Source organism: Schistocerca cancellata, chromosome 4 (assembly GCF_023864275.1).
Source record: "Schistocerca cancellata isolate TAMUIC-IGC-003103 chromosome 4, iqSchCanc2.1, whole genome shotgun sequence".
Taxonomy (NCBI): domain Eukaryota; kingdom Metazoa; phylum Arthropoda; class Insecta; order Orthoptera; family Acrididae; genus Schistocerca; species Schistocerca cancellata.
The window spans coordinates 593,204,691-593,229,570 of record NC_064629.1 but is presented as its reverse complement, the minus strand read 5'-3'; the positions used below and the strand labels follow the sequence as shown (position 1 = coordinate 593,229,570).

The following is a 24,880-nucleotide window of genomic DNA, read 5'->3' as shown; positions in this document are numbered from 1 at the left end:
TCCATAATTGTCCTGTTTTTGCACTGATGACATACCGCCTAACCTGGCATGTTTTTAATTCTTATTTTCTACATTTAATTGCTAGTCACACATATCCTGAACAAAATGGTGCAAGTAGTTCCCAAGTTTGAATAGCTGTGCTAATTTTAATTGACAAAAAATTTCTACACACATCAAAAAAAGTTTTGCAACACCCCAGTTCCCAGAACTCCTGAAGATAGACATTGACTGAATATTGTATCACAGACACAGTCCCTTTGACTGTACAGATATGTCACTAAACCAGCCCAAAGAGTTAAACAACCATGCATTAGGAGTGCCTATTAGACAGAGAGGGTATGACAGCTGATCAGTTCCAGTCATTCCACCAGGAAGGAGGTACATGGCCCATGTTGTTTGTAGTTCAGCCATGCCTAGATGGTCAGTACTGCAGTTCAATCGTGTCCGCATTGTTACTTTGTGCCAGGAAGGGCTTTCAACAAGGGAAGTGTCCAGGCATCTCGGAGTGAACCAAAGCAATGTTGTTCGAACATGGAGGAGATACAGAGACACAGGAACTGTCGATGAGATGCCTCACTCAGGCCGCCCAAGGGCTACTACTGCAGTGGATGACTGCTACCTACGGATTATGGGCTGGAGGAACCGTGACAGCAACGCCACCATTTTGAATAATGCTTTTCGTGCACCCACAGGACGTCGTGTTACGACTCAGACTGTGCTCAATAGGCTGCATGATGTGCAACTTCACTCTCGACGTCCATAGCGAGGTCCATCTTTGCAACCACAACTCCATGCAGCGTGGTACAGATAGGCCCAACAACATGCCAAATTGACTGCTCAGGATTGGCATCTTGTTCTCTTCACCAATGAGTGTCACATATGCCTTCAGCCAGACAACTGTCGGAGACATGTTGGGAGAACCTGGACAGGCTGAACGCCTTAGACACACTGTCCAGCAAGTTCAGGAAAGTGGAGGTTCCCTGCTGTTTTGGGGTAGCATTATGTGGGGCCGATGTACGCCGCTGGTGGTCATGGAAGGCGCCATAACAGCTTTACGATACGTGAATGCCATCCTCTGACCGATAGTGCAACCATATTGGCAGCATATTGGCAAGTCATTCATCTTCGTGGACGACAATTCTTGCCCCCATCATGCACATCTTGTGAATGACTTCCTTCAGGATAACAACATCACTTGACTATAGTGGCCAGCATGTTCTCCAGACATGAACCCTATTGAACATGCCTGGAATAGATTGAAAAGGGCTGTTCATGGACAACGTGACCCACCAACCACTCTGAGGCATCTACGCTGAATTGTCATTGAGGAGTGGGACAATCTGGACCAACAGTGCCTTGATGAACTTGTGGATAGTATGCCACGACGAATACAGGCATGCATCAATCCAAAAGAACGTGCTACTGGGTAGTAGAAGTACCGGTGTGTACAGCAATCTGGACCACCACTTCTGAAGGTCTTGCTGTATGGTGGAACAACATGCAATGTGTGGTTTTTGTGAGCAATAAAAAGGGCAGGAATGATGTTTATGTTGATCTCTATTCCAATTTTCTATACAGGTTCCGGAACTCTCAGAACCGAGGTGATGCAAAACTTTTTTTGATGTGTGTATAATGATGATAAGCGAGGGCGGTAGATAGATATGTGCTAAAAATAACCAAAATATGCATGCATTTATGCACAAAAAATTATAAACCATACACTAAAATACTGGAAATGTGCACTGCAATGTGGTAAATGAACATTAAAAGTACATTGCTGGTGACTAAAATTGGAGCACTATGGAGAATAGCAAATCAGTGAAAAGTTATATGTGTTCTGTGTGTGCGTGTGTACATTATAATAAAAAAGGATGTGTTATTAAATTTGTAGGTCATTTGGGGGTGTACAGAGTGTGAAATTAAGTACTAGAATTAGCACCTCTGGCAGCAACAGTGGTTCTTACTTGGCTGGCCATTGAATCAAACTGATCTTGGATGACAGATATGGGTACTCTTTCCTTGCTGATTCAGCTCTATGTTAGAGTTCATTAATCATAATTGCTCACAAGTGGTGACATTTGAGTCTCTCAGCGACATATGGCCAAATGTTTCCCACGGGTGAGAGGTCTGGAGAGAACAATAAAGTGACCTCTATATTGAGGTAGCTTAAGACGGTACACCAGCTTGTGGTCTGCATCATCTTGTTGAAAGATAATGTCATGGAGACCACAAATATAGCCCACAGACACTAGTTTTAACATGTCAGAAATGTAATACCAGTCATCCAAATTACCAGCTATGCAAACCAGAGATGATCACATTGTGTACCCAATGGCACAGTTGCACATGATGCTTTACCTTTATGATGAGGAATGCAATTAAGCAGTGTTCACTTTCATTGGAGTCTCCATACTGTGTCCAGTGTCACTGGTGGACACTCCGTCAGCATGCATCTCTTTGCTACCACATCAAGGGAAGCCACAACAGTGATTGCCATACTGACAGTCCCTGGCACTCCAGGCATTCTCACACTATCCATGTGGATATGTATCTTGCTGCAAACAAACTCATATCTGGCCAAGGTACATGATGGAGCTATTCGATCTGCACAGCTGAGTTAACAGTATGTCTGTCCTCATGGGTGCTTGTCATGTGGGGCTGCTAGCATGGCAGTCATGGTATCCCAACTAACACAAGCTGAAATATTGCAGAATGATAAACTGCAACTTGAGTAGGTCACTACTCTGCTACTGATGAATTCCAGCATATGCTGGTAGATACTACTTCTTGTAGAAGGTACAACACAATCTTCTCATAAACAACCACCGAGCAAGGTGGCGCAGTGGTTAGACACTGGACTCGCATTCGGGAGGACGACGGTTCCATCCCGCGTCCGGCCATCCTGATTTAGGTTTTCCGTGATTTCCCTAAATCACTCCAGGCAAATGCCGGGATGGTTCCTCTGAAAGGGCACGGCCGACTTCCTTCCCCATCCTTCCCTAATTCGATGAGACCGATGACTATGCTTTCTGGTCTCTTTCCCCAAACAACCAACCAACCATCTCATAAACAACCAACACACAGATGTGATTCCTGGATGTGAGAAATCCCCTGTGTACACACTCACTCTCTCTCTCTCTCTCTCTCTCTCTCTCTCTCTCACACACACACACACACACACACACACACACACACACATTTGAAACATTTGACACACACACACATTTGAAACATTTGAGAGGAAGAATCCAGTATTAGGTAGTAACTGCTTACAGATTAATATTTCATTAGCAGTTTCTAACCCAGATGGTAATACAAGGGGCAGTGAAATGAAAAGCCTGTTTTTTGTTTGTGAAAATATTTGTCACATTGGGAAAGATTCTCTCCACTTTGAATGGCATTAAAGTGCAGAACGTCAATGCTGATGGAATAATAATCCTTCAAACATCTCTGTTTTCCCACTATCACCAAGCTGACGTTACAAATGAAGCATAACCCTGCATTCCTTTCCTCTGTTGTACATTTTTGCACAAAAATTATGTCTCGGTGTTACAAGGACACTGCTCCTTGGTAAGAAAGCACATATTTTGTTAACGAATACCAAATGAAGCCTTGTCCCCTCCAATCATTTCATTACTGAGGCCAGACTACTGTTTTGATTTATGCGAGTTGTCTCTGAATTATTGCTTTCCCCCATGCCTTAATGACAACCTGGATGCTATGAGATTCATCTGAATTCAGAGAAAGCAAATTCCAAGTAAACATTATACATTTACTATTAGAATTTCACTACTTACTGACAGAGCTCACTTTCTCTCGACAGTCTCTTTCATTGTTTGGTTCAACAACACAGAAGGTTTATTTTGAAAAGTAATAGATAAAGTGTTGTAAAAGTGCAAGTGTTCCACATTTTGAAGATGTAAATGTGCCGCTATGTTGAGACATATTGTGTAGCTACTTCTTTCGGTAAATGATGTCTCTTTTTCTTAATGTTCACTTGAACAAGGAAAATTTGGCAGAGTATGCATCTTGTACACTTCCATTAAAAAAATGTATATTCATAAAATCTAGCATGACCTACACAAAGATACAGCTGCTAAATATTATGCCATTTTTTAAGAAAGAGTTGCAGGGTTAGACACCCTCTTACCATTAAAAACATATATAAAAAAACTTTGAATCAGCGGTAAAATTCCTCAGTGATGTAAAATCTAATTGGTAAGATCACTTTTAAAAGTGCAAAGCACAAGGAGATTGTTACAATGCTGCCCCAAAAGTTATCTGGATTCCCCACTGAGCCTGACTATCAATAGGGAGAACACATCATAGGTAATTGGGCTACGTATTCCAGCCACATCTTGCTCCCATGCGAAGCACTGCCACCAGCATGTCATGGGGAGCTGGTCAGTGTTGAGAGGATGCCAGTAAATACCACAGCCTGGCTCTTGCTAGCTAGTCTCTTGCTAGCCTTTGGAGCCTTTAGTTATGTGCCATTGAACAGTAGAGTTTTGACCTGGCCTGTGTTACATTTATAATTTGGATTATCAACAGAACAAGTGATCATAAACTTGTTCCTCCTACATGGAGTAGGATAGAGAAGTGGCAGCAAGTACGTTCTCACTGTGTAGTTATTCCTGTGAAGCCTGGACCCCTAGTTTCTAAGGCTGTGGTGACAGCATTACAGCAGTTACAGCAACAACTACTGCAGCAATATCAACAGCTTGAAAAGCAATGGGAACTTCTGGAGCAGCAACATGAGAAGCACAAACAGCAATGGGAATTCCACAACAACTGTAGAAATTTCTGTTACAACTGCTGCAAAACCAACAACGTTCTGCAGCTGCAGTTTCTCCTCCTCCCTCCTCCTCTTCGAACACCACCACCACCACCACCACCACCACCACCACCACCACCATTTGCTTGCTTTGATGAGGCAAACAAGAGTTGGGAGTCCTATTAAAGTCAATTTGTTCTTCACTGCAAGGCAAGTCAAGTAACTGACCCAGAATGTTAGTGCATACTCTTACCGTCTTCTAGTAATAAACTGTATGAAGTGGTGTAAAAACTATTCCCACTCTTGAACCCCTGTAGGTTGAGCTTTTCAGATGTTTGTGGTTTGCTGACTGACTATTATGATCACCAAACCCCATAGCTGCAGACAGGCAGAAATGTAACCAGTGTCCTAAGAAATGTAAGCAATGCAGAATGGTCTGCTGAATTTACAAGTTTTAGCACACTAATATGATTTTTCCTGTAAACAGTGTAGCACATTGAATGCCAACTCATTAATCTGTGATGATGTTATTATATGTCTTTCCCCTGATAGTCTTTAAAGTTATTGGATGCAATCCTCTGCATTCTACATCTGCATGATTACTCTGCAAATCACAATTAAGTGCATTGCAGAGGGTTCATTGAACCACCTTCCAGCTATTTCTCTATCATTCCACTGCGGGAAAAATGAACACTTAAATTTTTCTTGGTGAGCTCTGATTTCCATTTTAGTATGATGATCATTTCTCCGTATGTAGGTAAGTGTGAACAAAATATTTTCACACTCTGTGGAAAAAGTTGATGATTGAAATTTCATGACACAACAAAACATGCTTTTATTTTAATGATCGACATCATCAATTCGCACATCATATCCATGGCACACACTCCTCTATTTTGAGATAATAGAAAATGAGCTGACCTCCTTTGACCTTTTTTTATGTCCTCTTTCAATCCTGTCAGTTAAACATCCCATAGAGCACAGCAGTGCTCTAGAAGAGGGCGGGCAAATGTAGTGTAAGCAGTTTCTTTAGTAGACCTGTTGCATCTCCAGCTAATAGAACTTGCCACAGCTCATGAAGTAACTGCATCAATGCAAGCTATATTTCACAGTTCTTCTGGTGTCAATGTTGCTAGTAGCATTAGTACTCATTATGCTCCCCGATCTGCTGATGACTTCCAATAACATCATCATTCAGTCTACCAAGCATCTGTTCATCTGGCATTCTGGCGACACAGGATTCAGTAGTTAGTGCAGTAGTTCAAGATCTGTGACCCTCATCGTCAATAGAAGAAGAAGAAGAAGAAGAAGAAGAAGACAAAGCGTTTCGTTCACTGTCGGTGTTCCCCAAAGTGAGGGGAGGCTTAGGCAACAGTTTCCTACACAACATTGTGAAAAGCTCCCAGAAAAGTTTGTGCTATCAAATCTTCTCGAAGCTGTAGCCCATGGCATCAACAGTCTTGTTGCTCTTTCCATGATGTCACCTGTTTTACATGCTGTGAACCGAGCACCTTATAAGTGTCTGCCTTGGTTGATGTTTGTAAACAATGTTGGTCATCAGTGACCTGCATGCTACCTTGCCAGTACTCATAGCAGCAGCAGGTGGGCTGCAGAGGCTTATGCTACAACAGGCCATTGACAGAGCAACAGCACATTCCCAGCATGACACAGGTGCTACTGTGCCTCTGCTTAATGAGGACAAGTAGCGGTGCATTGCCTTCCTGCAGCTGAGGTCCCCTTGACACAGAGTAGTTATGTACAATGGCCAGTTGATCCCACTGTAGGATCAGATCTTGGTCCAAACAAAGTATACAAATGCAGTTCGGCAACTGACACTACTAGCAAACAACTCTTGGGCAACAACTAACATTTTTGGCTGAGACACTTTTGTACTTTTTTGTTCTCAAATTCTGTACTAGGTGAATCTGATTTCAATTGCAAGACCATTTACAGAACTTAACACAATATGTGCACAGTTTAAGCAACTGTTTGTACCTGTATTAGATCGTGCAACAGGGTTCCAGGCCCAAATATCCTCAAAGCATTCCTGAATCTGATTTCAACTGTGACCAGGCGTGGCTCGTAATTAAAGGCTCTGAGGCGGAGCCGCCCCAAAATAAAGGTCAAAGTAAATTTTGCAAGAACGTATTACATTATTTAAATTATCAGGACGAATTTCGCATATTTCCCATTCCGATTAAAATAATGGTGGTCAACGTTTTTGGAACTGTTTGTATCGATAGATGTTTTCCGAACGGTTAGTAGTGTTTAGGCTGTGCCTTGGAATGTCCGTAAGCTGCATGTGGTAGAGGTTTGGGGGCATGGCTTCTTCATAGTACTGCTCTTTATGGGCGACCCGAAGGCTCAGAGCTTGCAGCCTAAGGGTGTCATACCAACCACCACACATTTTTCAGGTTCCACTATCTATGTAATAAAGGAATGTAGAGTGGCCGAAACTTCGCTATCCAATCTCTGTCTCTGCACATCTCTACTACGCTTCGATGCGTCATTAATCGACGTTTAGTATTATTGTTTTGATAATGTTTTACATAGTTGTTTTGTTTCATGCATTGGCTCTTTTATCCACATTTAGAATAAGTTTGCAAATATCCCGCCAGAGTGCGCTACATTACAGTAATATACCAGTACTGCCATCTAGCGAGAGTTTCCTAAGTGGTTAGAGGACAAAGCGCGCGAAATTTGTCCCGTTACTTTACTTTCCTTGCTTGCTGATGCTGACTGCTTTTGTTGATACCGTGTAATATTAGCAAGTTTCTTTTTCAGAGTATATTTTGCAAGATTTTAGTGAGTTTTACTTGCTGGTGAATACCTGCGACATACCGCGAGTGCGAAACAAGTGCAATATGAATTCAGTGTGCAATTTAATAGGTAAAAACTTGGAACACAGCCATAGAATGAAAGTGAAAGAACTTTGTGCATCCAGACCCGCATTAAAGATCTCACCAAAACTCATCTTTCCATATGATTTGCTGCAAAGTGTCAGAAAATGTAATGACGACATATAAAAACACTTACCAAAGATTTTAACTCGAAGTTAGCTTCTAATGATATTTAATACCTGATTATAGAAGATACAGTACATGAAATTATGGGTAGAGAGTGATCTGCCCACCCCGTCTACCTGAATTCTTAGTTGTTTATGTCAGACTAATCTGTAGCATAACCTGAGGTCTATGTTGGCTCCGATCGATAAATGCCGCAGCCTTCCCCAGTATAGAAACCACGAGCCGTGCCTGACTGTGACCATTCACAGAACTTAACACATTTTGTGTGCAGTTTAAGCAATTGTTTGAACCTACATTACATTGTGCAACAGAGTTCCAGGCCCACATATCCTTAAAAAAATCAGCAGTGCCAAAGTTTTGCAGACATCTAGTGCCTTCTGCCCTGTGCAAGTAGGTTAAAGTAGAACTGTATTCCAATTAAAATTACTTGATAGTTGATATCTGTCACTTGCTGCTACTGTGTTGCCACATCCGTTGCATTAAAATGCTATTAATGTGTAACGTGATGTGACGTAGCAAGCAGCCTCTGTGAAATATGATGGAAATGGGAGGTGCTGTGTCAGCAGTTGATTTTAACTGACCAATAAGTGAACTGTAGCAGACAATGCGTTTATGTAGTTCTGAATTTAAACTCGTGTCCTAATTTAACCACAACCTCGTGATATGCAATGTAGCCAAGAAAACAGCACTCAGCAGTCTGCAGCAGAACTAAAATCACTGTCACTGTTCACTGCGTGTAAGGCTAACTTCTATGACCAAATTCAAGACTTAGAAATTTCGGTTTCAGCAGTAAAAGCAAACTGTAATTTCTCACTGTCGTATGTTACCTGAAACTATCCTCACAGTGCCTACATGGATTGCCACGTTACCAACAGCTAAGCAGTCCAGGTTGGCACTCTATTGCAGATTACAGGCGGCACAAGCAGATTCCAAATGTAAAAAGAATGATAGAAAGAAAATAAGAGCAAATAAAAAAATCAATATGATGACAAAAATGAATGGAGAAGTATTAGAAACAAAAAAAATACATTTAAACCAATTAATTGAATAAAAATAATAATCAGAGTCTTTTGGTTAGATTTAGAAAAATAAAAAGTTTCATTGCAGTTGACGAGATTCAAAGCTACGACCTTCCACAGGTCGGATTTATATACTAATGATTGTGCTCTGCCATTACACTGTGGAACATTGTTGTATTTATGACTGTGTGACCCAGTCACAAAAATTAACTGCAGCCTTCAAAAATTCAGCTTCACTCAATGCTGTGATTATAACAACTCTACAGTATATATGATGCAAGCCAGATAAGGAGTTGGAAGTTTGACAATGGTGAATGGCTCAAGCATGATGTTGAGTACTCTGATTGGAAGAAACCAGCTACGACACAGTGTGTCAAAGATCAAGTAATTTGATTCTAATTAGAGAATGGTTGCAAAATATGGGAGTTATATTCCCAGTATTGTCAAGCCACTGGGCTGTGCCCCTTGGTCATAGTTATGAAACCAAATGGAACTCTTAAAATTTGTGGTGTTTTAAGTCTAACATTAATTCTCAGGAAAATTTTGATCCGTGTACAATTGTTGGTCAAAATTGACTGGGGGCCATTATTTTTCAAATATAGATCTCACTGATACCTAATTTCAATTGCCTGTTGATCAGATGAAGCAATTTCTAGTGATTAACATGCCTTCGACATGCACCATTATAACAGGTTGCCATTTGGAGTACAAATGCTTTCACAGTATTTCAGAGGTACCTTGAGCAACTCATCCAAGGTATCCCCAATTGTATTAATTATTTAGAGGACTTGCTTATTATCAGGGCCATGGGGGAGTAGCACCTGCGAAACCTACAGATGTTGTTTGAACAGTTTCACATTCGTTGTCTGCATTGTCACATGGACAGATGTAGTTTCTTTGAGGCGAGCATCAAGTATCTGGGACATACATTAACCAAAAAAGGGCTTATGTCCACACAGGATCATGTGAATGCAGTCACTAAGCTACCAGCTCCTAAGAACCTGAGAGAACTAGTCATTCCTCAGCAAAGTAAATTATTGTGCGCATTTTATTCCTGATGCGGCCCATATTTCCCATCTGCTTACTCAGTTGCATAAAAAAGGTGCTAAATTGGTGTGGTCAGAGGCATGTTGCAATTTAATAAGTGCCTTAGGTTGCTATCTTCAACTCTGCAGTGTGGTACACCATGAGTACACACCACAAGGTCAATCAATCACCAGAGAGTACTACAGGGTTGTCCTCTGTTGCCTACATGATGCTGTGTGGCACAAGGGACTGGACTTGTGGTCAAAATCATGACAATGCTCCAGCACATTCCTCACACTGGATTCAGCCTTTTTTTTTTTTTTTTGCAAGAGAGGGCATTATGGCAGCAACAGTAGCCAAGCTAAACTCCATTTCAAAAGAGGGTTTTTCAGCATACTTCCAACAATGGCAGCACCGCTGGGAGAAGTGTATAGAGTTCCAAGGGAACTAATTTGAAAGTGATTAGGTGTCCAATGCTACAGGTAAGCCAGGGTTGTTTTTTCCCTCTGGCCAAAGTTCAGATACTATTCTAACAGACTTTGACTGTCATGAGGAAGTTCATATGTATCTCTGTGGTACTAGGTTCTACCTGATCACCAGTTACAAGCCCCTCATTTCACTGTTCAGTTCCTGTTGGAAATTTCTGGATAGTATGGCACAGTGGGTGTTGTTCCTAAGTAACTATATGTGCAAGATCTATTATTAGCCCACCACGCAGCACTCAAACGCTTGGCACATTTTTTCACTTGCTGCACAGCCAAGACACTGAGTGTGACAGATCTGAAGTTCTGTGTTTTGCCTTAGATGCAAATGAGCCATGATCTACTACTCTACAAGATGCTGTCTGCTGTGCAGGGTGGTGGTGGGGGTTGGCTGAAGCAACTGCATGAGGGCACCAACCTGGAATGGCACATCAATTTTTCCTTGTAGATTAGGCTTAATGTTACAGGGAGTGTCACTTTGTTAGCTACAGACAATTCTGAATGCCGTGGGGTAGTTCCTCCCAGACTTTGCCCCTACGTATTGATGCTCCTCCACACTGCACACTGGCAGATGTGCAGAATGAAGGCAACATTGCTTCATCATATGTATTGTCCTGTTTTTTTTTGCCACCATGAACACACCGTCCAAAACTGCCAAGCCTGCGCTACACCGCATCAGTCGTGCCCTGACCACCCCTGGCAAAAAGTGCATGGTTATTTTGTTGGACAATTTTGGGGAGCAATTTGGTTGCTAGTTGTCAATGCCCTCTATGATTTCCCATATGTGGCATGGATGGATAACTCTTCAACAGTAGGTACTATCTATGACCTGTGTGTGATATTTGTAATAGTGGGGCACCTTCCACCCATATTCCTGACAATGGCCATTAATTCATGGCATCTGCATTTTAGGATTTTTGTAAACGGAATGGCATTGAGCACCTGATCACTGCCCCTTTCCATCCCACATCTAATTTGGAAGTGGAGTGGTAGGTCAGGATCTTCAAAATGTAGATGTGCAAGATAATGATGACAGCCAATTCCTGGAAAGCACTTGCCAGCTCCTCTGCCACTTACTGATCCATCCCCATAAATGGGCATAGCCTGGCAGAAATTTTATAAGGTCATAGACCCAAAATCCTCTTCGACCTGCAGCACTCGACTCGGTGGGCTCTTCAACTGTGCAGAGCTGTATTACTGTGTGGGCTCCCATGTCTGGGCATGTACTTTAGAACAGACCCTGTGTGGACCCCAGGCATCTTTGTCAGTAGTAGGGGGCAGCTACTGTCTGAGGTTGCAGCTAGCCAAGAGCCGCTGGTCCAGCATTGGAATCAACTCCATGCTTGATGTTGTGTACTGTCCTCTGCTCCCCCCTCCCCCCCCCCCTCCCACCTTTCCACTCAACCACCAACTGGGCATGACCTCTACAACTAGCCAGGGCTCAAGCCTACCCACCAGTCTGTCTGCTACCACTATAAACTCCACCCTTATGTTAGGTGCCAACATGGGGTTGACTGTGACCAGCACTGGGAGGTGATGGAGGTGGCACCACTTTTTCCCCCTAAGCCACTTTGGGTCTCACCACCACCACTTGTGCCCCCCCTCACCAGTCCATTGATGGAAGTCGAGCATATTTGGACTGAAACACCCATAAAGGCCAAACCATCGGTCCCATCTGCACCATGGCTGACACCCAGACTCCTGCAGCCAGTCCCAGGACTCGCCCCAGAACTCATTGATTGACTTGTTCTTCCACAGACAGTGCCGCCTTGCGGCCCAGCTGATTATGTTGAGGAACTACCACAGGAGGCTTTGGCAGGGATCCTGGCGCCTCCCCCCGTCTACCCTTTCTCAGCGAAATTGACACCAGCTGGGACATTTCAGGCCCTACATGCCAATTAAAGGGGGGAGGAGGGTTAGTATCTGACAGTGATTCAAATTCCCTTCCCAACCTTGTACCATGTGCATGTGGTGATGCCTTCAGTGTGTGAATTTATCGTCAGCTGTTCATTTCTCCAACTAAAATCAATGGAAAGTGATATTTTATACATCCCACTATTGAAGCAACTGCCATGATCAGTTCTTGATAATGTTATTTTCATATTTTGTGTAACACTTTTAAAAACATAAAATCCTACCAGGATTTGAATCTACAATCTTCTGATCCATAGTTCGAAACGTTGTCCATTGTGTCGATTAACATTGTGTGCACTCTGCTGATTGTCTCATGTACTAGGAAATCGTCACCACATTTGCCAAGAATTTTACTGCTCTTTGGTTCTTAGTTCATGATTGTGTACTAGGAATCATCACTACATTTGCCAAGAATTTTACTGCTCTTTGGTTCTTAGTTCATGACTGCAGTGACAACGAACAATGGCACGTTTTAAAGGTTAAGCTCGCCTTACTTTCTGAAAGTGTTACTTCACATGGATGTAACAGTTAACAATCTAGATATAAGATACAAACCCACTTAAAAAATGTTCTATAATTCCTTAGTTTTTATTGAGTTTAAGGATGTTGCAGGGAGCAAGGGGAAAGAATGTCTGTTCTCGCACATATCTCCACTCTAAATGGGTGGAGCATAAAGCATCAACTTTCGGGAGGTTTTCACTATCAGCGTTCACAAAATTTCTTTCTGTTATTACATAAAGCTTGTAAATGTGTTTTCTGACACCCAACAGATAAACTGTTTGTAGAAAAAGTAATGGAGAAATCTAGTAACTTTGGCTAGCACTCCTATAACACATGTATAGCTTCATCGTACTCACAGTCTGTGAGGTCACTAGAGCTTCAGCCAGTAACAAAGCATTTTCGATTACATGACCAAATCTTGAAAAATTTAATGATTTCTGAGCTTTAATTACTTAAAAATAACAGATATTTTGTGAGAATATTGACCGAAAATGCTATGTGAATGTTGTTTTTACTCAGAATAATGACAATGTGAACCATATATTTAAGATAGGAAAATAGCCTTTACTTTTTTGTTTGATGGCACTTTTGTGTAACACAAGATTGGTATTTAAGGCTAAACTTCTGCAAATAGTATGCATATGTTATATTGTGTTGTAAGTATTGATTGCATTGTTGTACTGTTTAATAAAAATGGCGGTGCAAAGAGTACTAATGTGACTGCAAACCCATGTGTCAGTTGTTGATCCTGTATTATGGGCAGTCTTTAGTCCTGTTTGCTAGTAACAGAATGTGTGCTGCTCATGCATTGTACCCGCACAGAGATAGCCATGCCCACAGTACCCAGCCCTGATCTAAAGCTATGCCAGACCAGGATTTAGACTTGGATAACTGTCTTTTGTGAACAGATTTCTGTTGCTTGAGCCATTCGAGCATGCTTCATGGACTGAAAGAAAACTTCAACTTCCTTGAGACTGTTTCCTTTACATCCTTCCTATATGAGTCAGTAAGCTCTGAACATGAAAGGCTGCTCTCTAGGTTCAAGTCCTGGTCTGGTTCATTTAGTCTTTACATATGCAGTATAATCATCTCAGGATGTGAATTGCATATAGTAAAAGTACTCTGTTATGTAATGTAGTCTTATTAACAGATACTGCATTCTCAATTCTACATCTACATCTACATCCATACTCCGCAAGCCACCTTGAGTACCTCTATCGGTTCTCCCTTCTATTCCAGTCTCGTATTGTTCGTGGAAAGAAGGATTGTCGGTATGCCTCTGTGTGGGCTCTAATCTCTCTGATTTTATCCTCATGGTCTCTTCGCGAGATATACGTAGGAGGGAGCAATATACTGCATGACTCTTCGGTGAAGGTATGTTCTCGAAACTTTGACAAAAGCCCGTACCGAGCTACTGAGCGTCTCTCCTGCAGAGTCTTCCACTGGAGTTTATCTATCATCTCCGTAATGCTTTCGTGATTACTAAATGATCCTGTAACGAAGCGCGCTGCTCTCCGTTGGATCTTCTCTATATCTTCTATCAACCCTATCTGGTACGGATCCCACACTGCTGAGCAGTATTCAAGCAGTGGGCGAACAAGTGTACTGTAACCTACTTCCTTTGTTTTCGGATTGCATTTCCTTAGGATTCTTCCAATGAATCTCAGTCTGGCATCTGCTTTACCGACGATCTACATTATATGATCATTCCATTTTAAATCACTCCTAATGCGTACTCCCAGATAATTTATGGTATTAACTGTTTCCAGTTGCTGACCTGCTATTTTGTAACTAAATGATAAAGGATCTATCTTTCTGTGTATTCGCAGCACATTACACTTGTCTACATTGAGATTCAATTGCCATTCCCTGCACCATGCGTCAATTCGCTGCCGATCCTCCTGCATTTCAGTACAATTGTCCATTGTTACAACCTCTCGATACACCACAGCATCATCTGCAACTGATAACAGAAGAAAGAAAAAACTAGAAAATTAAAACAATAGCACTTCTCCTATCCCCATGGCTGTGAAAAACTATTTGTAATTGTTTGTAAAACTGAGTTGTAACATTTAATAGAGGCACTGGCAGATTTTATCTATTGTCAAAACGTTACCACAAGAATGTTTTGCTCAGTAATAGAATGGGTCAGTATTTCATGTTTAATTTTTTTGTAAATTTCAACATGCTTGGCATGTCCAATCACGCTGATGTGACCACCTGTCAAAAGCCTGAATAATCACTTTTCGCAGTGCGAGACATCCAGGAAGAGTGTCAGTGAGGTTCTGGAAAGTGCCAACAGGGATGTGGGGCCATGCTTATGGCAGTGTCATGGCCAGCTGTGCTAAGTTTCTCAGCTGAGTATCCATGACGTGAGCAGCCAGATCGAGGTGGTCCCACAGATCCTTGGGTATAAATATGAGGAATTTGGTAAACTCATCTTGGTGCCCTTCGAAACATGCTTGTACACGGTGAACTGTGCAACACTTGATGTTGTCCTGTTGGTAGATGCTATTGTGCCAAGGAAAAACAAACTGCATGTAGGGGTGCACATGGTCCCCAAACATAGATGCATACTTGTGTTGATCCAGTTCGCCTTCCAGAATGACGAGATTATCTGGGGAATGCCACAAAAGCATTCCCCAGATCGTAACACACTCTTCTGGTTGCAGGTTGTTTGCTTTCAAATGTTGGTTGGTTGGTTGATTCAGGGGAGGGAACCAAACATTGAGATTATTAGTTCCATCAGTTTAGGGAAAGATGGGGAAGGAAGTCGGCTGTGCTCTTTCAAAGGAGCCATCCTGGCATTTGCTTGAAGCAATTTAGGGATTCACGAAAACCTAAATCAGGATGGCCAAATATGGGTCTGAACCATCGTCCTCCTGAATGCGAGTCCAGTGTGCTAACAGCTGCGCCATCTCGCTTGGTTTTCAGATGTCATCACACCATACGTGCCTATGGCCATCTGTCCGATGGACGATGGAGCATAAAATGAGTCATCTGAAAAGACCACATGTTGCTGCTCAGTGGACATCTGTTTGTTGTACTGGCATGCAAATTTCAGTCTTCATCACTGATGAATAGCATGGTTGCATGAAACAGGCGACTACTGCAGAGGAGCATACGCAGCAATGTTTGCTGAACAGTCGTTAAGGAGACACTGTTGGTAGCCACTGGGTTCATTTGGTGGCACATCTGTTGACGTGTACACATCTCCACAGCCTTCATTCTTGCCATGCACGGTATACTTTAACCACAGTGGCATGCAAACAATCTAAAAACTTGGTGATTTCGGAAATGCTTCTACCTTATACACCCTGTATAGCAGACAAATAATAACATCCCCCCCTATTACGTCCTTACTCAATGTGACGAAAATGTTCTCTGTCTTGCTTCCCCCACGCCTCACTCTCCACTGAGGTCGAAGCTTAACTTAGCACAACAACTTCTATCGGTATCTACAACCTATCTTATAACAACTGCCGTGATGTACGTTTTTTGAATGTATCTGTCTTCTGAATATTACAAAAACCCATCTTTGGAATTTCTAATCATTTCATTCTATATAATTTCTTTCTTTTCAGGTTAAGTATTAGAAAATGCGTACTAGTATTCTAGAAAACCACGTTACTTAGACTACTTTCATTTTTTGATTTTAACACGTAGTATTTATCATTATTTTAGTCCTTAAGTGACACAACATTTCAACACTACATTTCACACGTTTATTGCCTGTGTTTTGGAAGTGTGGCACCAGCAGCTCAAAAAATACCTTCATAAGCATCAATTATATCACTCTTTCAAAGTGAATTAGCAAAACAGGGATCAACAAATTAAGACTGTAAAGAAAGTTCTAAAGGTATGTTAGCAGTACAGCAAGCTAGGTCTAGTTTCACATCTTGTTCTCAGTCTGATGTAGTCAGTACAAAAGACAGGTATGATTGTGTTAAGATTTTCCCATTTACAACTCGATTTCTGTAAAAAATTAGTTCTTTATTTATTGGTAGAAGTAACTTCAACAATGCTGCCAGATTTGAAATATTAACCAATATACGGGTTCCAGAAAAACACATACATTTCCAGTTCCGAAACATTATCACGAAAAGGGACAAAACCTCAGATTTCAGCATAGATGTCTCTAAATGAAATTAGCTAACATACAGAGGTGTTGATGCTGCTTACTGCAAAAATTGTACCTTATTTTTAATTTTCAGCCTCTTGGTTCACTGTACAAAAAGAAATTAAAAAACTGGAAGAAAGCAGTATAATATTTTGGCAGGCACACAAGAAATCAGTATCACAAAAGTTATGTTTTTGATGCAGTTCTATATTTATGTACCAAAAAGAAACCAGAGATATCTGTTGACAACTTACTTGATAATGAGAAACTAAAAAAAATGTGTAGAAAATAGAATTTAATGCCCATAATTGAAACTTTTATTTTATGTGATAGACAAGGAAGGATTATAGAGTAATACATTCTAATGAACTACCAGATTATAATGATGGAAACTTTCTTGCTATATTAAGGTATCCTGTCAATGCAGACATCGAGTTAAAATCAGTTTTACAAAGTCATGGAAAAATTTATGAGTACACAAGTCCTACCATACAAAATGAAATTATTGAATCACGTGATGTAATTATTCCTAAAAAATTTATTGAAAAAGTAGATAAATCCAAGTGTTTTTCTGTGTTCTATGAGACTAGGGGATAAAACAGGCTTCTTTGTGTGTTTCCTGTGTATATCGACTATAATCACTTGGAGTCACAAGTGCTAAGGGAAGACTCCCTACAATTCATTCCCTGAGAACAATTACCTGGAAAAGATGTAGCAACTTCTCTGTTAGCAAAGCTGAAATAAATTGGAATAGATATCTAAGAGAACAAGGTTAAGATGGAACTCCTCAATGCCAGGGAAACCGCAAGGAGTGCAAACTGTAGTCAGAGTAACACATCCTACTATGCACTATATCCACTGTTCAGCTCACTGTTAATTTAACAGTATCTGCAGCTGCTGTAGTTACAGCAATAAGGAACTTCTTAGGAACTATTGGGACAGCTCATAACTTTTTTAGGCACCCAAAAAGGAGAGGTATTCTTTCACATTGCATTAACAATTTTGAATGATCATGTAGTGCAAAAACTCTAAAAAAGCTTTGTGCAACTTGGTGCACTGAAAGATCTGATGTTGCCACTGATTTATAGGACATTCTGGAGTGGTTATTGAAGAGTTGACACTTATATTGTGTTGGTCATAGTTTGAAGGCTTTCACGACCGGATGACATATCTTCTGGTAAACCTTCCGGGATGTAAGGTCGTGGTCCATGAATGTGTTGGGCCAAATGATTCCTCAGACACAGCTACAAATGCAAACTCTTTAATGTCTTCTATTCTGCAGTGTGAATTTGTCACCATGCTAGCTGAGGTGTTCGCATTTGATCATACATTATGCAAAATTCTTCAGAAACCAATACACTGTTTGTGAGAAGCCATGAAAGCAGCTGAAGACACTAGAGAAGAATTGGAAATTCTGAGATCTCTGCTACTGTTTTTGAGAGAGTGTCGGATGAAATTTGTCAACATCTGGACATATTACTCTCAGTTCCCTGGGTGGTTAAGATACAAAAGGGCAGACAAAACTAGTTGATGTGTGATGCTGAAGAGTACCACCAAGTGGCTGTCTTTATCCCAATTTGAGATTGTTTTATAACAGAGTTAAGGTTTGCAGAACATAAAAAAGTGCTGTCTGAATTATCTTCACTATTCTTGGTGTCATCCAGTGAAGTACGTGTAAATAGTGAAGAATAGGAAGAGTTCAAGGCCTTAATTGAATTCTACTTTGAAGTTATGGAACGTGGAGTTGAAGATGTCCTTGCTAAATGACATTAATAGAGAAGAAAATCTGTGAAAGAAGATTGCAGACCTTCATCTACCATGGGAGCACTGCAGCTATGTGGCAAAGACATGTATCTAAATATCAGCAAGCTTCTGAAGATTTTGGCCACACTTCACATAACTACAGCCACAGCAGAGAGGTCATTCCCCATTTTGAAGACATATCTTTAAGATTCAACAGAACAAGCAAGTACAAAGTTCATACAGTGCTTCTTATATTTAGTACTAAAACACTTCTAGGATAAACACTTTTCAGAAACACTAATATTCAGATTTACTAATGACTTGCTCTTTATTCAAATGCATGCAATGTTTTGTAAAGTGCTTTCTTTCCAGACCAACAGTGCTGAGAAAGAAAGTGTTGGAAGTGCACTATGGTGTAACATGTAGTTTATAGATGCTAAATACGATTTATGGAGTGATTTACATTGACATCAATATGCACCACAATTTTTCTACTACAGTGCTTACATTCTCATCAGAATATTCAGTGGATGCAATCTGTGTTCCAATTCAAAACTTTTAAGAAGTTTGAAACAGTTCAGTTGCTGATATTTTGGGATACTGATCTAAATGAACATCTTCATCTTGTACCTGAACAGAATCCCCCCCAGGAACGCCACTTTGTTGTGCAGCATGGTGACAGCTGGTGGCCTAAAAGTACAAGTCCATGTGTGTAGCTTTATTGTACACAGTGTGACCCATTATTCTCCCCCCCCCCCCCGCCCGCCCCCTTTTTTTTTTAGTGTGGATATTCTGAACAAGAGATTTGCCTTGCCTTATGTCCGGTGCGTGTTAGAGAAACTGAGGAGCTGGAAGAAAGTGATGAGCAAACAAGAAAGGTAATTTTGCCATACATCAGTGGAGTTTCTTTGAAAATAGGAAGACTGTTGGAGAAACATAAGTTAAATGTGTCTTTCATCTGCCAATGAAACTCGGAGCTCTTCTAGTCTCAGTGAAAGATGATCTTGGTTTAAGAAGGCCTGGTGTCTATAAGATTCCATGTAGCTGCAGGTGTCAAACATTGGACAAACTTGTCACACCATAGAGGATAGATGTGTCAAACATCAAACACCGAAATGCTGTTGTTGACGTCTTCGTACTGGGACTCACAGCTTAACTAATTTGCTTAACAGGGACACAGGATACCAACTCATCACTGCATGGGATCCTGTGCTGGCCACGTTAAAATCACAGCAAACACAAAAAAGAACTGTTGGTCGTACGAGGGATGATGCTGTGGTGGTGACATAGGTATTTGGTTGGCAAAGATGGGGATGGGTACAAGCCAGCACAGACATGTAATTCGGCAGGTGGCTCCCAACAGAGAGTGCTGGGGCTGCTGACGGCAGCGTTCAGTGTGATTGACACACCTCTGTGTGTGCATTCATCAGCAGACAGGTGGCATAGCTGTCTCTCTTGCTACCAATATGCATATCTGTGCTATTGCTCACCAAAAATTGGATCACTCACACCTGCACAGTTTCTTCTCTGATTGTCGCAAATATGAGGCTTCAGTCACAGCCTGAGCAGTGTGTTCGCCACATATGAAGATGTTAGTCAGTTGTGCGGATGAAATATTGTGGAGTTTTCACGACGACATCTGTCGTCTCGCCCGAGAATCATATTTACAACTAGTCCATTGGGAAAGCCTCAAGCAACACATAGCAACTCATCATTAACATCATTCAGCATAGTCTTACAATTTCCATGTGATGATCTCATATGCATCTTGATTCTCTTCAAACACTTGCATGACAAACATTACCTGCAGAAATAATGTAATATAAACTGTTATAAATTTGTCACCTTATGAATGAATAATAATTGACCCATCAAAATTAATAAAAATAATAAAACCATTTCATGATGATTTATTAACACTTACAAGCACATCAGAAATCACTTGAAAGAGAGAATATATCTTAAACTTTTTTGCTTCAAATAGCCTTTTCTGTCATTTTCTCTATTATTTACCTTTCCCCATCAATGTATATGGCGATTGTTACTTGTGGTGTGTTAACAATGACAACAAAAACAACAACAACAACAACAACAACAAATAGCATTGGTCTATTGTTTGAAGAGGGATCTTGTGATTTCTGGCTGATTCTTCAAACAAAAAGAGTATGATAACAGTTGCACTCCTGTTTTCTGTGCTGTTTAGCAGAGATGATTACAGCAGAACTATAAGCAGAAACTTATTTTTAAGCAGTGACACAAAGAAATTTAACCCATGTTTGGGGAAAATTCAACTTGATTTCAACCACGTGTTGAAGCTTATATTTTGAATTATGATGTTGGTGCAGAAGCATTTTAAAACTTCTTCAGATTTTGCTTCTGCTGATTGTACAACCACCTTTTGTTCATTGTTTCCTTTGTACACATAAATCTGAAGACTGACATGGCCAAATAGAAAATAAGACTGGGTGACTACATTAATGGTTGTGTAGACATGTAAGTGAATACTGTATTTTAAGTAGTAAATTTGTAGAAGCTTATATAATTTAAGACACTATAAGAAGCTATATTTTTGTATGTATTCAGTAACTTATTAACACTGCCAGTGATTAATTGATGGCTGACTAAATAAATAAATCATGTAAAATCAATTTGAATTTATTTTAAAATCAAATCTCTCCTGCCATCCATATCAGTTAATATATTTTTCCTTAAATTATGAAATTTGACATATGCTAGTAGGTGGAGTTTCACCCTCATTAAATTCACAAGGACTGTTAACGTATTTCCAACTGTTCACAAAATTTTATTATACATGAAGTCTGAAGTGAAAAATCAGAAGCACTTCGCAAAGCTGTACATTGATTGAGACAGACTTGTCTGTGGCACTAAAAGTGTTGTCTTCCTGAATTAGGTTTTTCTGTGGTTTCCCTAAATCAGTTTGTGTAAATGCCATGAAGGTTTCTTCAGGAAGGCGAAGTTGATTCCAGTCTGTTCCATCCTTGTTCAAATGTCCACAGTGTCAGTTGGACATTGAGCACTAACTTACCTAACTCTACTTCTTTTGAATTCCCAACAAATAAGTATGTCCTTTTATTAATTTGTTAACCAAATAAACAAATGAATATACTGTGCAAGGAGACTGGTATCTCACAGACCTCATACAGTATGCCCATTGGCAATGTGGTATTTTCCAGAAAATGCTACCCCCAGATACCCCAGCAATGATGGAAAGAAGCAGATATCCAGGAAAGATTATTAAGGCATCTTTCTTCATAGAAACAAGCAATTTGAGGACTGGAAACTTGAATACAGAAATACTATAATTCTGGATTGGTAAGTGATTGACCATCTATCATATGTCAACATATTGTCATGTCTGAGGCTACGAACATTGATCAGAGGCCACGCTTTATTGTGTAGCCCCAATAATCCTTGGCTTGAGGCCAGTTACCACTAAATGGTTTCACTTCATGATGAAAGTTTCTGGAAAATCTAAAAATAATTCGAATTTTACTTCTGAAAGTTGCTGTATTTGTATAAGCACTGAGATTCCTTGCAAATGGGAATGTACTTCAGTGCTAGTAAAACCTACCTTCATTTCAATCTAAAGTCAGTCACTTACTTGACATTATTTGGAGACAACATGGAGCTGGCCTGAGCATCTTTACCCCTCTTGTACTCATTGTCAAATGAATTAGCCATCAACTTTAGGCTGATATAATTAGCCATTACCTGTAGGCTGATAGATCTGAGTACAAAATACACGATTCTTCTCTTGGGGTGCATATGAGGAAGATTAAAGAATGTCAGGAATGTTTTTGGGTGCCATTAGTGAATTGCATATATTCAATCTTACCTGAAGATTGGTGATGGAGGTGGTGATGTTGATGTTGTTGAAGATGATCATGATCTAACAAGGTGGCTATATAGGTACACTGAAGTCCAATAATTCAACTGATCGAATAATGCAATTTGTGTTATCAGTGTGGTTTGTTTAGTGTGGCAGCATAGCAGATACTTAGCAACTAGCAAAAATTGCTAGTAAATAGTAATATATTGCAGTAAACATTTGGCAATAGATGTTTATAGATAAATGTAGCAGAAGACTCATTGATATATAGACAGCAAGGGTAAGAGTTAGTATGCAATCCCATATTTATATCCTTTTGGGATTGTTAAACTGCAGGTCTTAACATGATTCAGGAAGAAAACATCTAATCAATCTGATGTCAAGAGTTGTTGAACATATGTATGAAGGACTCCGAATAAGAGGTTACTACTTTAGATTACATCATTGTACCAGTACACCAACAAGACGCTGCAGAAGAGAAGAATCTAGAATGAATTTCAGCACCTACCAGTTGCCATACCAGTGACTGCCATGAAGGAATCTTGCATATCTCATCTACCAAGAGAGGCTTCCCAAGTAATTCATGTAGTAACTAACTAAGCCAGTCTAAGTTCTCCCATCAGAAATTGTACAAATTACCATTGGAGGTAAAACTGAGCAAATTGTGGCCTCATTTTATTAGGGCTCTGTTGTCATCAAAGAGGGATGTCACTCGATAGTTGGAAGTACAACTCTGGTTGATATGTAACATTGCAGCCATTGCATCATTCTTAGAGTGACATCCTGCATGATTGACATCAATTATTTATTGTCACAGCTGCACACAAATCATGTTGGCAAATTGGCTTTGCTAGAGAAGTAAACTTAACATGAAACACCTAGAGATTTTCTGTTTGAGGTGATTTCATTTAGGCGTGCTGTTAAAGCAACAGCCTCTTATGTTAGTCAGTTGATGTGGCAGGAGTATGCAACATAATGATAATGATTGAGAATCATCATCAGTCAGTCAATGTTAAAATATTCAACTATTATAGATAAAATCAACGATTGTCATCTTAGCTTATGTCATCATTTTAAATGAGATCCCTGAACCATAGGTAGTCAACAGCCTCACAATATTGCTAATATAAGGGGCGTTCAAAAAGAAACGAGCCAGAGGCATAATTACAGAAACCAGTACCTGTATCCAGAATGAAAATTTCACTCTGCAGCGGAGTGTGTGCTGATATAAAACTTCCTGGCAGATTAAAACTGTGTGCCGGACCGAGACTCGAACTCGGGACCTTTGCCTTTTGTGGGCAAATGCTCTATCGTCTGAGTTACCCTATCACGACTCACGCCCTGTCCTCACAGCTTTACTTCCACCAGCACCTTCTCTCCTACCTTCCAAACTTCACAGAAGCTCTCCTGTGATGCTGCAGAACTAGCACTCCTGGAAGAAAGGATATTGTGGAGACATGGCATGCCACAGCCTGGGGGCTGTTTCCAGAATGAAATCTCCAACCATCACTCGTCCCAGGAATGCATTCCCTTCCCGAGCATAGTGCTGCAGATGAGCATGACAGTGGGCCATTCCACATGCTTCTTGGTGTTGTTGAAGACTGTAGGCCACTCATTGGGCACAAACTTTGTGCATGTGCAGTCATTCCTTCATGATGGTGTGAACATTTCCGATGTTCAATCCGACCAAGGCGGCTATGGCTTTCACTGTCACTCGGCGGTCCTGAGTAATGAGTGCATCCACCAGCTGGACAATGTCATCGGTAATGCAGTGTGGTGCTCCAGACCATGCATCATCGGCTAATGACACCCATCCTTCCTTGAAGCACTTTTGCCACAGCTTGACCTTTGTAAGGGACATGCACTGTTTGCCGTACACTTGTGACGTTCGTTGATGACTGTCCGTTCCTCCTACTCCTTCCGCTGTCAGAAAATGAAAACACCTCTTTGCTCTTCTTTTGACGCCTCCATGTCACTGCAATGAACTGGCAGCGTTGGATGATTGTTGCATGCTGCTGCTAGCTCTGTATAGTCATGTGACGTACATGCATGCCCTCTAGCGATGGGCTGTTAACTTCCACGCTCTGGTCAGAATCACACCTCATTACACACGCCACGATAGTACCCTCCTGTCACTGGCTTGCGCATTCCAGATGCCAGCTCATTTCTTTTTGAATGCCCCTTATATTTGAATTATGGAACAAAAGCTGAGCCATTAGCACAGTACTTGCCAAACAAGATATAATTATATGACATTAAACCTTTTAGTCCAGTGCAGAGTTACATTTGTTTTTGATTCAATAAAATTAGTGTCATCCAGCATGCTGAAAATGAATAAATTCAATTTTGAGATGTGTGGAACAACAGGCTACTTAAAATTCTGATAGAGATCTCCGTGACAAAAATGAGAAATGAATTTCAGTCT

At 40.7% G+C, this 24,880-nt stretch overlaps 1 protein-coding gene across 11 annotated transcripts in view; it reads left to right on the top strand.

The window, feature by feature from the left end:
- Positions 1 to 24,880, top strand: part of LOC126183341 (uncharacterized) — a 191,445-nt gene that overhangs the window by 130,602 nt on the left and 35,963 nt on the right. Inside the window, exon 9 of one of the 11 annotated variants that reach the window (XR_007536723.1) lies at positions 21,800 to 21,938. The exons of the other annotated variants lie outside the window; for them this stretch is intronic. The gene's annotated coding sequence lies outside the window, so the exon portion shown is untranslated. The remainder of the gene's footprint in view (positions 1 to 21,799; positions 21,939 to 24,880) is intronic. 11 annotated transcript variants of the gene reach the window in all.